The sequence below is a fragment of the Dromaius novaehollandiae genome, chromosome 1 (genome assembly GCF_036370855.1).
Source record: "Dromaius novaehollandiae isolate bDroNov1 chromosome 1, bDroNov1.hap1, whole genome shotgun sequence".
Lineage (NCBI taxonomy): Eukaryota > Metazoa > Chordata > Aves > Casuariiformes > Dromaiidae > Dromaius > Dromaius novaehollandiae.
The window spans coordinates 87,382,403-87,396,735 of NC_088098.1; the positions used below are offsets into that span (position 1 = coordinate 87,382,403).

The following is a 14,333-nucleotide window of genomic DNA, read 5'->3' on the forward strand; positions in this document are numbered from 1 at the left end:
AAGCATGTGAGACCAACCCAGCTCTAGTGGTAGACTGGTTCCCTGCTAGCTGAGAGAGGAAAAAATAGTATTTGCAAGGTGGTAGCAACAGTGAAATAAAGCTCAATGCAAGATGGTATAGGAGGAGAAGGCTTGTTTAGTTCTAAAGTAAAACTGTTTTTATTCACTCCTGCTCCTATACCTACTCAACAAATATAAAGCATGCTTGCAGACTTATTTGGGGTTGTTTCCTGCTCTCGGCTATCTTCCAGACTATGCCCAGAAGATGTTTGAGAGAGTGTTACATGACCTAGACCAAAACGATGACGGAGACAATTTACCTACAGAGGCAATTAAGTTCCAGAAGTGTCTCCTAGTGCCATTTAATTAACTAGTGTATGTGCTGTATGTGAGGACTAAAGTTTTGGGACACTTCTTAATACTTTGCAGCCAATTTTCGGTTTCCTTGCTTTGTTCATGCGAAATCTTCTTTTAAAAGGATTTCAACATTCAGCTCAAAGAAAGTTGAGCATTCTCCCTACTCTGGGCCAAAATACCTCAGAATCACTGAGCAATTTTCAGAGGAAGCTGACTCTGCCAAAAGACAGTGTGGAAAGTCTGGTTGATATTCAAGGTTCACCCCCTCCAGGCTCAAGAATGGTCCCTCCCAATGAGCAGGAAGTCAAGCAAAGGGGGCAGGAGACTTGCATGGATGAACAAGGAGCTCCTGGCAAAACTCAAACAGAAGAAGGAAGTGTACAGAAGGTGGAAGCAGGGACAGGCCACTTGGGAGGAATATAGAGATGTCATCTGAGTATGCAGGGATGGGACTAGGATGGCCAAGGCCCATCTGGAATGTAATCGGGCAAGGAATGTCAAGGACAACAAGAAAGTCTTCTTCAAATACATCAGCAACAAAAGGAAGGCTAGGGGAAATGTGGGTCTTCTGCTGAATGAGGCAGGGGGCCTGGTGACAAAAGATAGAAAAAAAGCAGAGATGGTAAATGCCTGCTTTGTTTCAGTCTTTACTGGTAAGAGTGGCCCTCAGGAATCCCAGACCCTGGAGACCAGGGATAAAGTCTGGAGAAAGGAAGACTTTCTCTTGCTGGAGGAGGATCAGGATAGGGATCGCTTAAGCAAACTGGACATACACAAGTCTGTGGGCACTGATGGGATGCACCCATGAGTGCTGAAGCAGCTGGCTAATGTCATGGTAAGGCCACTCTCAATCATCTTTAAAAGGTCATGGCAATCAGGAGAGGTGCCTGAGGACTGGAGGAAAGCCAATGTCACTCCAGTCTTCAAAAAAGGCAAGAAGGGGGACCAAGAGGACCACAGGCTGCTCAGCCTCACCTCGATCCCTGGGAATGTGATGGAGCAACTAATCCTGGATACCATTTCCAAGCACATGAAGGATAAGAAGGTGACTGGGAGCAGTCGTCATGGATTCACAAAGGGGAAATCATGCTTCACCAACCTGATAGCCTTCTCTGATGGAATTACTGGATGGGTCGATGAGGGGAGAGTGGTGGATGTTGTCTACCGTCGCTTCAGGAAGGCTTTTGATGCTGTCTCCCATAGCATCCTCATAGGCAAGCTCAGGGAGTGCGGGCTGGAGCAGACAGGGAGGTGGATTGAGAACTGGCTGAATGGCAGAACTCTGAGGGTCGTGATCAGTGGCACAAAGTCTAGTTGGAGGCCAGTAACGATGAGTGTACCCCAGGGGTCAATACTGCATCCAATCCCGTTCAACTTACTCCTCAAAGACCTGGATGAAAGGACAGAGTGCACCTTCAGCAAGTTTGCTGATGATACAAAACTGGGACGAGTGGCTGACATACCATGCTGGAGGGCTGTGCTGCCATCCAGAGGTACCTTGACAGGCTGGAGAGCTGGGCAGAGAAGAACCTCATGAAATTCAGCAAAGGGAAATGCAGAATCCTGCACCTAGGGAGGAATAATCCCATGCACCAGTACAGGCTGGGGGCTGACTGCTGGAAAGCAGCTCCACAGAGAAGGATCTTGTTGTCCAGGTGGACAGCAACTTGACCATGAGCCAGCAATGTGCCCTTGTGGCCAAGAAGGCCAAACCACAAACAATAATGAAATAGACACGTTGGTGATTTCAATAACTTCTTTAATGACAACGACACAAAATGGAAAGCAAGAACATGGAAGAGGTCATTGTAAAGCAAGAGATCACTGTGAAGCAAATTACAAAGCAAGTGATGCCTGGTTATGCATTCACATTTTCCATTGTAAACTGTAGCTCCTTTTACTTCACAGCTATGATTCTCCTGGCTCACGGCTTATTTATGCATATGGCAACAGCAGCCGCATGCAACACTTCTTCATTACATAGTACTTGAGCACAGAATCACAAAGGCAGGTGCTACATCTTTGAGTTTCTTTCAGTGTTAATGGGACATTTCTCTCCTGACAAGGCACAGAGGATGCAGAAATGAAGGCCTCCTATAAGAAGAAGCCTTTAGCGATGGGCAGTGGGAATTTGCCAAATCAGACGTGGCCAAACACTGGTGTGTGCCCAAGGATGGAACACTTGCTATTTGCCTTGTTCTTACACTCTTCCCTTAGCACCTGCCACATCACTGTAAGGCATAGGATTCTGGGACAAATGACCACTGTTTTGACCAAATATGACAGCTCTTACACTCATGAGCATCACGGGGAGGGCAAACAGCGTGAGGCAGAATAAAGAAAAACTGATCTGCAGCAACACATGAAAGAGACCTTCCACATTCACTGTTTCTATGACATTGGGGGAAAAAAGTAGTACCAGCATGGGCAGAAACCTAGGTCTCAGCCTCTTTGCAGAGACTGCATCTACCCATAGGACTGCGGGATTCACAGTCTAGCAGCCACAATGCTTGCCAGGGAGAAGGGGACGCAGAAATGAGAGCTTGTCGTTGAAACTGATTGCATTATAATCAGGAAGATGTTCACATTCTCGTGCAAGGTAACGAGAACCACCTCCATCACTGTGTTCACACAGTAGCCAGACACCTCTCTGGACTTTATGAGAAGATATCTTGTCATTGTCATATCCCCTAGCCAAGTTGGTTGGTTCTTTTATCACCCTGCTCTTCCCTTGGTAGTGGGCATGTTCATAGAGAGTGATCTGGGGATGGTGCAGGTTTTCAGTAATCAGCTGCAGAGAAGTGATCTTGTCATTCATCTCAGGACCAACGAAGCTATGTTCTCCCTCCTCAAGTACGAGAAGCTTGCCTGTATAATTGAGGTGCTCATAAGCCACCCAAGGCTGGCCAATTACTTTCACTGAGGAGACACAGTCATTCCAGTCTACATTTTTCAGATTGGCAATGTCAGAGGTGAACTCTCTGGAGTATCCCTGGAAGTTGGCATGCTCATAAATGATGATTTTTCCCATCTCAGCAGGACTTCCGTAGTTTGGATTTCTTGCTGTAAGAGCTGAATGATAGCCTGCAAGAAAGGACAAGGACAGAAAAGAAACCAGGCTCATAAGAAGCCTTTTCATACTAGAGAGACAGTGCTGGAGGGGAGGAAAAAATGAAAACCAGAAAAGTAAATCACTTTTAGCCAGGGATAAATTTTAGCAGCAGCTGGATAAGAGTGAAGGTGTGACTTGGAAACCTGACTTTAGAAGGAAAAAAAAAAAAAAGGAGAATGAGAAATATGCCTCAAAACTGTCTGGTTTTATTTGGTTGTGTGTATGGGTTCTGTGCATGTCTGAGTGATATCTGAACATTTAGTTTAACGTTTTCTTGATCTACCCTAAATAAGGAATAATGAAATAATATAAACAACTGGTGATTGATCTTCCAATTAGTAATGGATACTGCCCTTGAGAATTCTTTTAAAAACTGGCATTGGTAATTCAGACTTGATTTCACCATCTGCATAATAATACAAGTAAAGAAGCAGTGGAACATTTAAGTAATTTCTAAATGAATGTTCATTTTACATGGAAAATTTAAAAATTCTGTTCTGTTAAGACCAGAACTGAACTTTTTAGACTCGCTGAAATACTCTATTTCTACTTTTATATTCATTTCTGCTGAACTAAAAAAATTCCTGTTCTTAACCATTAGACATAAGGTGGGACCCAAACAAGTTTAAAGAACCAGCCCCTTTCAGTCAGAGCAAGTTTCAGGTTTTAAACATCTTTTTATAGCACTGTCACAAATACTCACGTCCAATTCCACACAGAGCTCTCTAGAATCAGATAAAGAAACAAGGTATTTGTAAGTAACAACTGCAGAAACAGAAGCTAGAGGCCATGTCAGATAACAGCACCTTTTCTAAATCACACAATGAAAATCATGACATCAGATGCTCATAGACGTGTTGTAGTTCTCATCCCAACACTTAAACCTTTTTCTTTGCATTTCATAGTTGCTACCCAAGAAGTCATTTACAGTTTTGCGATAAAAAGTGTGTGCCTCACCTTGATAGCAGCTTCTCAGATGTGGAGATCTGTCCGCACTCCCTCTAGTCCAGTTGCTGCTGTTTGCAAGAGGCAATCCACTTGCTCGTTTTCATAGATGGCACAGCACTCTTGTGACACACCCCATACAACGGAAATGAGATGTGACCAATATGGCCTTGAAGGATCAACAATCATTAACTTATTTTGATCTTAATCTTCCTATAACTATCTCATTTGCTCTGGTTCAAAAAGCTATTGAAGAGTGCATATCTTAATTGACCTTGGAGTGTTGATTCCTGTTTCCTTCTCCAGAAGTCAGCTGAATGACAGTAACAGAAGCATAATAAAAGTATTTTGTGATGCACGGGCTGTAGAAATTTTTTGCTTGCTGCAGTTCGCATTTTTGCTTACTTTCTTTTTAGGAAGGAGCACATCTAATGTACCATGTCAGTTTTCCAAAGGATTTCCATGTAACATATCCAGGTGACAGAGGTGGCATTTAAGTAGCTTTTTGAAATTCACTTTCCCCCTTCCTACTGATTTAGCCATTTTGGAGCTGCCACAGGGACCCAGAGCTAGGGAAGAAGGATGAAGAAGCACTGGCAGAGCTGCATGAACTATAAAACACTATGAAAGCTATAAAACACTGCACTTCAGGAGTCCTCATCTATAATATCCAATGGGCGTAGGGGATTCAATATGAAGTACCTAAAGCTGCTGAGGCACAGTTATTTGTGAAGGCAGGAAGGAAGCCTGACTTTATAACCTAGTGAAGAGAATGTGCACACACTGGAAGGAGAAGACAAAATTCCAGGAACTGGATTTTGAAGGAAGCTAAATTTCTCTGAGTCTTCCTTTTGTAGATATTTCTGATAGAAACACTAAGATTGGTCTGAGTGAGAATGAAAAAGGGTATATCTGCAAGCAGAAGTACCAGAGGGAACAAACAGCAGGAGTGTGACTTTAAGAATGGCAGGTATTGATGGCAGCTAGATCAACAGGTCATCAGGATCCTAGTGCATCAACATGCAGCTTCTCAAGATACCCAGACCAGAAGACAAAGGTTCACCTAAAACAATGAACAACATAAAACAAGGCACAGCCTCCACTAAGACTAAACCAAAGGACATTCTAGAAAATCAAGCCATTGTGGGAAGATAAAAAAACAGGCTGGAGCCACAGGGCAGCCAGAGAAGGAGACAAGGAACAGTGAGTAAATCCTAGTGACTGACAGAGGTGAACAGGACGAAGGGATGAATGATCACAGTCATTCTCAGCTCCTAAACTGTACAGAAGACACATCCAAAACCAGTGGTCACCAACCTAAGAAGAATCCCAGAGACATGATGGGGACTCAATAGCCAGTATCCCTTGTACTGTATATCATCACAAGTAATGATGACCAGGCTACAGGGACAAATGTATCTGGGTATAGGAGCAGGAGTGAATAAAAACAGTTTTACTTTAGAACTAAACAAGCCTTCTCCTCCTATACCATCTTGCATTGAGCTTTATTTCACTGTTGCTACCACCTTGCAAATACTATTTTTTCCTCTCTCAGCTAGCAGGGAACCAGTCTACCACTAGAGCTGGGTTGGTCTCACATGCTTTATACTTGTTGAGTGGGTATGACCATAACAGCATTCCAGCAACACGATGTCAATTCACTGGAGCACACTACGTGATGAGGACTTCTGGGCACTGGAATCCAAGCTTCAGCAGTAGAAGAAACAGGCAGGCCAGCTCCTTCAGCAGCAGATCAGTTTTATTTAGAAACTGCAGATACAAGAACTAATTCTGGTGCTCTACAAGCCTAAGATCAACACCCTGAAAGTTCAGTTCTTTCTCACGAAGGGGAACCATTCCCCAAGTATCATTGTGAATCTGTGATCTTTCTCTGAACTGCTCTTTTTTCAAGTCCTCCCCCTTTCTGTCTTTCATCCCTCTGATGAGGCAGGAGGAGCTGATGTTCCAGGGCAGTAGTCTCCAACCCCACACTCTTTCTTACCTGTTCCCTGTTAGCAATTCCTATTACCATTCTTCTTCACAACTGATCTTCTTCCTGCCCAGTCTTGGTCAACAGCCTAGCTTTCACCTCCCTTACAAGAACAGATGCTGAGGAGGAAGACTGTAGGAACTGCAGCAAACATTAAACTAGATACTGATATAGCTCTCCATCTACCCTGTAAGATAATTTATGTTTGAAACAGCTTATTGGGGACAGTTGTACTCTCCAACTCTTGAGGTGATTGGTTTAATGTAAAAAGCCCTGGGCTGAATTTTATGGTCTGTGTACACAGGATGACTGCTCAGACAATTACGATAGCTGGCCCTTCTAGCATTAATATCAAGGGAAGCATTGTTTATATCCCTCTGAGGCATATACACGACCATGGCTTATTGTCACCCACCCTCCAGCTGAGCTTCATCATGAAATAAGGCAGCTAACAAAGGAACAAACCAACCACGCTCTCCATGTGCAGTTCCATTGCTCTGGGTACGTAAAGAAATTCCTTTGCCATTCTCTGCTCGCCTTCCCGTTTCTCCTGAACTCTGTTTCCTCAACAAAGTGCCGATTCAGGGTTCAGAACTGCTCTCATTCTTCACTGTATCTCAGCATGCTTTCCCATGTGACCACTTGTCCTCCCTTCTCCAGCAAACACCGTATTTCCTTTCCCTTCCAAACCGGTTTTGTCAGTTTGGGAATTCTCTGCCATGTTACCATTCCCTCAGCCGAGGTGAACTGCAGCGCAAGAGCCACTGAATTCTCTCGGATGTTTTGCCAGGGGTCGAATTTAAGTGGCTCTTTGATTAACCCAGAGACACGAAAGCTGCCCAGCCGGGCTCCTACCTAATCTATGAAGTGCACTGATATGTGTTGCCCAGACTCTCCATGAAATCACATGCTGCTTACCTGCGAGCATCATGGCTGGCTACTCTGCCCTTGAGCAGCTTGCCTCACCCTCCTCTTGCTCTTGGCTCTAGGACAACTACACCAGAAACTCAGGACAGGCTCTGGGGGAAATGGTTGCTGGTTGCTTCCTTGCAGGCTGTGTGAGTAGTTCTCCTTGGCAGTGAAATGGACCCACTACAAGCCCTTGTGCATACTGGCAGACGCTAAGGGAATGCACAAAGCCTCTGAGCCTGCAGGTCATCCTGAAGCCAGCCAGAAATCCTTGCCAGGGCCCTGCATTCTGGTTCCTGATTCTGCCTCCTGCTGCTATAGCTCCAGCCTTCACCTGTGCTCTGCTACTGCAAGTTATAGCCTCAGGCCCTGGCCTGCTGTCTGCAGTTCCTGACGTGCTGACCAGAGATCTCAGATCTCTGTCATCGTTTTGGTCTAGGTCATGTAACACTCTCTCAGACATCTTCTGGGCATAGTCTGGAAGATAGCCGAGAGCAGGAAACATCCCCAAATAAGTCTGCAAGTGACTTATCAACCTATCACTTGCAGTTCTCTTCTAGGTCCAGGTGGGCAGATGTGATGATGATAGCTGAGGCCCCATGTGTGGGACTGAGATGATGCATTTGGCTGTTGGGGCAGCAGCGTTATTTGGTCAACTGTCCTCCACCATCTCTGAGTGAAAAACAGTGGGTCATATGGTGAAAGCCAGCCCTTGGGCCACTATGTGGACTGTATACTTCAGCTTCCATCATAAACAGCTGTCTGCAATATCAGCTCTCTAATCCAGCCGTTCATTGTTCACAGAAGATGTTCCCATTTCTTGAGAATGGTGCTGCAACCCTCCCTCCATAACCCCTTTGTAACTTCCTCCCACACCTTCCTTCAGCTATCTGCGGTCAAAGGACCAGCTCTGATATGGTTCTGTTGCATAATCTTAACTTAGATTGCTGAGCTAATTGCTAAATCATGAAAGAAAACTTGCGACAAAGCTGTAGCAGCAGGTTGAGATAAAAGTAAATTTACAGACAGAGGTAGGATTGCTGAGGCAAAGATCAGTAACAGCTCAAGAATTCAGGAGGAAAAATACCAGCACGGAAAGCATAACATCCTAAAGAAAAAAAAACTAATTTCATTGATATTGTTTGAGTTGATAGATTTGGTGGAACACAGCAACACTGAGGATCCACTCCAGGGGGCAAGCAGAAGCCAACCCCTCCCCAGCTGTTTGATAAATTCTGGGTATGGTATCCAAGTGGTGAGCATGCTAAGTCAGCAGAGCCTGTAGTCTTGTTCCAAAATGGGACAAAGCCCAGCAGGTGAGAGGGCTGGCTTTCTAGCTGTAAATACAAAAACAGTGTGGTAAGCAGGAGCCCAGCCCAGAGCTAGGTAAAGATCGCAATGGGGACCTACATGACAACTCTCAGGATATATGACTCAGAGTGTAGATGCCATTAGGCAGTGGTAGTTCAGAATTACAGCTCTACATTTGCCAGGTAAATTTGTATACGGCAAACCAGTTCTTGAGATAGCTGGTGATCCCACATCTGCAGCAAGGCCTTGCAGATCTCATATTCCAAATGCAGTTGTTTGGAAAGTGACTGCAGATAGCTGAAGGAAGGTGTGGGAGGAAGTTTTGGAGTTTTGTAAAGAAGAATGAAACAAGATGACGGCATTTCTAGATAAGAGCAGATATAGATAAGAGCCCCTAACCTTGGGGTCCCACCAACTGCTGACACTAGGACACTCACTCATTACTATTATTTTGGAATTGCGGTATTTCAATCAGAATTGAGATTCCCTTTCTTCTAAAAGATTCCTTTCTTCTAATAGTGACTCTGATAGAGTCACTTTCCAAACAACTGCATTTGGAATATGAGTTCCCCTCAGATGAGCAGAGAGAGAGGCTTTGACTAGTCCAGAACATCTGTGTGAGGTTTGGAGGATCTGGGTATATCCCTTTCTTTTTGGAAAAAGAATCCCTGGCTTTTGTCACTTACAGGAACAATTAACTCCTCTGGGGGCACAGAATGGCTTGTATCCATATTTTTAAAGTCTCTTAGCAACCAAAGCTAAACAGCTGCTTGCAGATTTATTTGGGGATGTTTCCTGCTCTCGGCTATCTTCCAGACTATGCCCAGAAGATGTTTGAGAGAGTGTTACATGACCTAGACCAAAACGATGACGGAGACAATTTACCTACAGAGGCAATTAAGTTCCAGAAGTGTCTCCTAGTGCCATTTAATTAACTAGTGTATGTGCTGTATGTGAGGACTAAAGTTTTGGGACACTTCTTAATACTTTGCAGCCAATTTTCAGTTTCCTTGCTTTGTTCATGCGAAATCTTCTTTTAAAAGGATTTCAACATTCAGCTCAAAGAAAGTTGAGCATTCTCCCTACTCTGGGCCAAAATACCTCAGAATCACTGAGCAATTTTCAGAGGAAGCTGACTCTGCCAAAAGACAGTGTGGAAAGTCTGGTTGATATTCAAGGTTCACCCCCTCCAGGCTCAAGAATGGTCCCTCCCAATGAGCAGGAAGTCAAGCAAAGGGGGCAGGAGACTTGCATGGATGAACAAGGAGCTCCTGGCAAAACTCAAACAGAAGAAGGAAGTGTACAGAAGGTGGAAGCAGGGACAGGCCACTTGGGAGGAATATAGAGATGTCATCTGAGTATGCAGGGATGGGACTAGGATGGCCAAGGCCCATCTGGAATGTAATCGGGCAAGGAATGTCAAGGACAACAAGAAAGTCTTCTTCAAATACATCAGCCATGATGTATACATATCAGACATGGTTATTCCCAAGCCTTGAGTCTGTAAGAGTTTAGGAAGGGAAAATAGACCTGGGGGCTCAAATCACTGTCAGACAAGACTGAGATTAGACATATCCAAACATGCACCCATTATCCGTGGTCAGTTCATTTCTGAATAAGCACAATGAAAGTCAAGATGCAGAACCAACATTCTTTACTGACAAAACTGGAGCAGTTGCTGATCTTAATACAGTGTGGGAGAAGCAGGGAAACTCAACATCCAGACATATCAGCCCAAGGAAAGATCTAAAGATCATGTCTTTTACATCTTATCTTATCAATCAAATGTGCATAAGTATCTTCTAAAGATTTCCAAACTACATTAAATAATGAAGCCAAATATTTTATTTGACTGCACAAATCAGTGTTGTCAAACTTGCATCAAAACTTTGTTATGTTGCTGTGACATTACTATTATTACAACTTAACATTGTACTTCATTAGTAACACAAAAAAAGCTCTGGCAAACCACCCAAACATTCCAGCATTACAAAATGGCATTTCTGTATTTCCACTTTATTCAACAAACAAAGTCAGTATAAAGTTTCTGATAACTGGGCAGCTGCTAGGTGTTAGGGCACATGAAATGCAACTAACTTACTAATCAAGTAAGTTCCTGACTTATTTTTCAACAGCTCAATGCAAAAAGAAAGTTAAAGTGCAAGACATTTTTAATGACTTGGACTTACGCCAGTTAAAATGTGCCCTTGTGGCCAAGAAGGCCAATGGTATCCTGCACTGCATTAGGACTAGCACTGCCAGCAGGTCAAGGAAGGGGATCCTCCCCCTCTGCTCAGCCCTGGTGAAGCCACACCTGGAGTCCTGTGTCCAGTTCTGGGCTCCCCAACACAAGAGAGACATGGAGCTACTGGAGTGAGTCCAGCAAAGGGCTACTAAGTTGATTAAGCAACTGGAGCATCTCTCATCTCAGGAAAGGCTGAGAGAGCTGGGACTGTTCAGCCTAGAGAAGAGAAGGCTGAGGGGGGGATCTTCTCAACATGTGCAAGCATCTGAAGGGAGGGTGTAAAGAGGATGGGGCCAGACTTTTTTCAGTGGCGCCCAGTGACAGGACGAGGGGCAACGGACACAAACTGAAACACAGAAAGTTCTGTCTGGTTCTAAGGAAAAACTTCTTTACTGTGAGGGTGACTGAACACTTGAACAAATTGCTCAGAGAGGTCGTGGAGTCTCCATCGCTGGAGACATTCAAAAACTGACTGGACACGGTCCTGGGCAACCTACTCTATCTGACCCTGCTTGTGCAAGGGGGTTTGGACTAGAAGCTCTCCAGAGGAGGTCCCTTCCAACCCCAACTATTCTATGGTTCTGTGATTGTCATTGCACTGTCAGTGTTAAAGAATAGTGAATTGAAGCTGTCTAGAAATAGCTGCTTAGCACAACTTATATAAAACTTGCTTAGCATGAGTAGCTAAATTTGCTGAAGCCTTAGGCTGCACTTGGGAAAAGTAATAAACTTTTACCTAGTTTAGTAAAAAATAGTGCCTCAGAGCTCGTTCAGGCTGGGAAAATAAGGAAGCCACACGCAGTCTGCGTTCCTGTGTTACCCAGTCCAAAAGGGAAGACGACAAAACAGTTGAAAAATAAGACCTTAGGAGACAACCGCCAGACCCAACAAAAACAGAGGTACAACCATCATCAGAGACCGCAAAAAACAAAAATAAGGAGAAAAACAGCTTACCTCAGAATGACAATGAGACCCAATGAGGAGCAGGAGACCCCAGACCAAAAAATTACTATTGGTCTAACTACCGCATGAGGGGTGGGAAATGAAAGCTGAAAAAACTATAATTGCCCAGGATTTGTTTACGTTAGGGTCCCTCTTTGGAGGCACCCAGCTCGAGCTGTAATTATGGCACGCGTGTGATTAAAATTTAATTTGTTTTGATTTGGCTCTGAACTTTACTTGCGGGAACCTAGGGTCGAGCCCTGTTATGGTGGCCGACAAGCCTAATTTCCGTAACAGTCAGATTCTATTTTCTCCTAGATTCCAGGATGCTAAAATAATCTAACTTCAAGCTGCAGATGGCACATATGCATCCACTTTACAACAGTGGTTAAAAGGTAAAATGGTAGAAAATCAAATTAACAATAAACTCCTTCCACCTCCAGATCCTCTCTCCCTTCCCACCCCCACTAGATCTAGGTTAAAACACACACACACACACACATGCGTGCACGTGCGCACGCATGCACATTATAGACCGTGGTTTAAAAAAAAAAAAAAAAGGCACACAATGATCAAGAACATGCGGGAGACCCAAGACTGACCAATGACTGATCCCTGCTTGATCTAGAATGAGCAACATCATACAAGCCTTCTCCAAACAGGCTGTCCTATTCAGCTAGCTATGGACCATAAAGCTGCAATCATTGCATTTTTCTTTGAGTTGAGGACATATCTGCTTGACTGAAAATGCTTTTATATAAGAAAGGATGTCTCTGAACCAATTGTCTCTGATGATGTACAGAACAGAATGGGAGAGTTTCACACCTACAACTTGAAAGAGATCCAGACATGACCAACAGCCCAAGTTACCTAGATCTAGTACTGTTGACAAAAGAACACACAAACCTTGGCCATTGGCAACCCCAATCTTTTCTTTCTTCATCCAACCTCTATCCTGTCTTAAAAGCAAATAGCCAAAGAAGAAGCAACCATAGCTCGGGTGAGAGATCTCAGCCTTCTTTTAGCTCACTATTGCACTGAAAAGCAAGTGATTTTAAAATAATAATCATAGGATTCTTTCCATTTGCCTGCCAGTGTTGGAGCATAGCTGGTTCACACTTTGAAGTATGTCTCTGCAGCCCTGTAGGCTCTGCACTTTTCATTTAAGGAAGTCTGATAGTAAATTCACATCAGCTACACAGACTGTAAAAACATTGTCCAGTATTACCAGATCCACAATGTCCTAAGAACTGATAACACTGTGAAAGTCAATTATGAACATGCTGGCAAAGCTAAACAGCTTTTATGAAAACCCACCTAATTCAGGTCAAGCCTAGCACGATATGCCCATACCTGGAAGAAAGTATTCGCCATAAAGCTGATCGACTTCGACCATTAGGTAAAAAGTGGCAATATGCTTTAGAGGACCTAGCAGCAGACCCTGAATTAGAAGCTGTGATGCATTTCACTCACAACACAGTACCTCCAGCAGAAGGGATGTTTGTCCCTGAGCCACGACTATTCTATCTGAAAAATAACGCAGCCCACTTGCACGTTGCTTTTCCACCTGGAGGTCTTAAAGCATTTACCAAAAATAGATAAACATTATTCATTCAATAAAATCAAGAACAGGAAACAAAGACTTTGACTGCTTTTGCATGGGAGCATGATATTCCAGTCTGGCTTAGAGACAGAGGTTGTGTTTATTGCACAGAGAGGTCCTACCCCAGGATTTAAGCTAGGTGGTGATGTGATCAGCATGACCTCATAGTAGCAAAGAACCTTGTCCAGAAAATTTTTGAACAAGGGCAGAGATTCCCCAGCCTCTCTGGGCACCTGTTCCAGTGCTGAACCACCCTCAGGGAAAGACGTTTTTACCCTTACGTCCTATCAGAATTTCCCCGGTGCAACCTTTTTGCACTGCCTCCTGTACTTTCATTGTGTTCCTCTGAGAAGAGTCTGCCTCTGATGCCTCTGTAACACCACCTTTTACAAGACAGCAACTAGATTGCCCTCAGCCTTCTCTTCTCCAGGTTGAACAAACCCAGCTTCATCAGCCTCTCCTCACTTGTCACATACTTCAACTTCCAACTGTCTTAGTGGCGATAGTTAACCAGCTACCTTCTCCACCATAGTGGACAGCTTAGTTTATATCTCAGTAATTACTCATCTCTTCTTACTCCTTACTTTTAAATAAGGGGGGAAATAACACATGGATTGCATATTCCCAGTCCCTCTATTTGCTATTTTGCCTGACAGCTGTGGACTGAAGGCACCTAGGCAAGAACCTGATGAACTGTAGCTTAGAAACACACCTGTATATAGCATTTGCTTGCAGAGCTTCCTGTGATGCATAAAATAAACTCATAGTCTTGCATGATGTATCTTTATCATTATGCAGCTCCATAAAGAGGCTGTAAATTTGAAATGAGCTGGAGCTCTGGAGTTTCCCCCTCAAACTCTGCATGCAAGCCTGCATTTCTAGCTAACCGCTGTATCCTGACACTGGAGCTGTGAACAAT

The 14,333-nt window shown here is 43.9% G+C and overlaps 1 long non-coding RNA gene across 1 annotated transcript; it reads right to left on the reverse strand.

Annotated features, from left to right (window-relative positions):
• Positions 1 to 2,099: 2,099 nt before the first annotated feature.
• On the reverse strand, positions 2,100 to 4,583 carry LOC112993187 (uncharacterized). The gene is made up of 2 exons (XR_010391279.1): positions 4,427 to 4,583; positions 2,100 to 3,441 (listed from the first exon to the last, which is right to left on the reverse strand). It is a non-coding gene; the product is annotated as an uncharacterized LOC112993187 (long non-coding RNA).
• Between the last annotated feature and the right edge of the window lie 9,750 nt (positions 4,584 to 14,333).